The following is a 2147-nucleotide window of genomic DNA, read 5'->3' as shown; positions in this document are numbered from 1 at the left end:
TAGCCCCTCTGAGACTAAAAGTGTGTGCTTGGGTGGCTGCCCCTGTGTTAGCATCAATGAAGCCATGGGCACTGCCCTGGAGAACACGAGAGCAGCCACCACCGCGTGGAGACAACCTGTCTCACACCTGTGGAGGGCACCTTGGGGCAAGCTGCCTTCAGGTGGCCCAAGAACCATTGAGAAAGCTTGTCAGAGCCCCCTGCCCAGGAAGCAGGACTTTCAGCCTCCCTACATGATGGTTGCACTCCAAAACAGTACCATTCTTAGCTCTAGCACCCACAATTTCCTGATTTCAGAGCATAATGCATCCCAAATTACTGAAGCGAATTAGATGCATCCCAAATTACTGAAGCGAACCTGCTGCCACTGGCAAACTTACATTCTCTCATACAAGTGAGTTTCATCGTCACTGTGGATGGCTTCAGAAGCTGAGGGCCTCCTGGGTACAGACACTAAAGTGACCCAAGCAGGTGTCAGGGAACTTGGGACATGTCGACAGCAGGAACAAGTGCCAAAGGAGCAGTGACACCCCTTGCTTGCCACCACAGCCTGAAGATCACCAATGGAGGGGATTTCCGCCAGAGGAACCTCCTGATTCACATTTTCCTGCCTTCTTGGGATGGTGCTGGGACACAGCCGGGAAGCTCTGCCCTTTCCTCCAGTGAATACGTTCCTGGAACTAGGAAGCCTTCCTGAGGGCCCACAGGCATCTAAGAATAACTGGCACTGGCCAAATTCCACCCTCAAAAGCCACTTCCCCCACCTCCTTGGTCCCTTTGGTGCCAAAGCTATCAAAGTCTGTCCTGACAAAGTCAGTAATGGCATTCTGACCCATTGTCCAGTCTGATTTTAACAGTCAGTAAGGTACCTATGGCATACCAAACACATGCTCCCCACTACCCACAGAGCCAGGTTGCTCACCCACTTCCATCCCCAAAGGGAGGTTATTTCACAAACAACCTTTCCTACCCAGTGCTTAAGCCCTTTAGAGAATGAGTCAAGTGATTACTTTCTCAACTCTCCCAAGGTTAATACAGAGCTACTACCATTCTGGATGCAGAGAAGTTAATTCGTGCCATTCCGTGGAATTGCATCAGGCCTTAATTCTCTTCTTAACCCTGGCTAGAAGGGCTGCTGGGTTTAACAGAGAAGCTGGCGGAGGGATTCCAGACATAAGGGTACACCAGCCACAGTGGAGGACAGGAATTGAGAGCTGTCCGAAAACACTAAGTCAAAGTCTGCACACTGAATTAGGAGGCTCCCAGCCCCCTCCCCCACTCAGCTTCCAGGACACTTGTTTATCACCTCAGCTCAGAGATAGGAGGAGTCTTCGAATTGACTTCACAGTGAAGCTCACAGGCACGAAACCCTGTCTATGCCTCACCTTTAAATGTGAACCACAGTCAAGATCACCTGAAGCGCAAGGAAAACCTCTGATGTAAAAGACAAAGACCAACACAAGCCATCTAACCAACTAATGAAAAGGAACTTTGGAGAAAGAGACAATGCAAGAAAATAAATGTGAAATACCCTCAGAAAAACGAAGACACCATCCAAGATGTAAGAATAGATTGGTATAAAAAAAGACCTAATTAGAGAATAAGGATGAGCTTTTGCTGATTAAAAATATGCTTCCCAAAATAAGAAAATTCAGTGAAAGTCGGTAGACAAAATCGAGATCTTTTAGAAGGCAGAATGGAAAGACAAAATAGTAGAAAATAGGAGTGAAATCATAAGAAGATTTGAGGTCAACCCAGAAGTCTTTTTCTCCTCAATAAACAAACGAAAAAAAATCAGAAAAGCTGGAGTGTAGGGATGATGAGGTGGTAAGAAGAGGATTATCAAATACAATGCAATTTCTCAGGAGTAAAGAAGAGGAAAGATTCCAGCAGAACTAGTAAACCAAAAACCCAAACCAAGGCATATTCAGATGCTGAGAATCAAGGAAAATCCTACAGAGGCACCTAAAAACGGCGGAAAAAAGGCTTTGTTCATCCCTCTTGTGACCACACCAAATTTGGGATGGAAACACGGAGCAAACAGCAAGGAAAGTTGCCTGGGATCTAAATGAACAGAAGCCCTACAACTAAGGAGAGAAATAATTAATCAACTTCAATGGTGGAAAGTGGGAGAGGGCGAAGATGGAG

General features: G+C 46.3%; 1 protein-coding gene across 1 annotated transcript in view; it reads right to left on the bottom strand.

Annotated features, from left to right (window-relative positions):
* Positions 1-2147, bottom strand: part of EMILIN2 (elastin microfibril interfacer 2) — a gene marked incomplete at its 5' end in the record, with an annotated part of 42634 nt that overhangs the window by 6120 nt on the left and 34367 nt on the right. The gene's annotated exons all lie outside the window — the stretch shown is intronic.

The sequence above is a fragment of the Pteropus vampyrus genome, unplaced genomic scaffold (genome assembly GCF_000151845.1).
Source record: "Pteropus vampyrus isolate Shadow unplaced genomic scaffold, Pvam_2.0 Scaffold55, whole genome shotgun sequence".
In the NCBI taxonomy this organism is placed as follows: Eukaryota; Metazoa; Chordata; class Mammalia; order Chiroptera; family Pteropodidae; genus Pteropus; species Pteropus vampyrus.
This window is presented reverse-complemented; position numbering and strand designations above follow the sequence as displayed.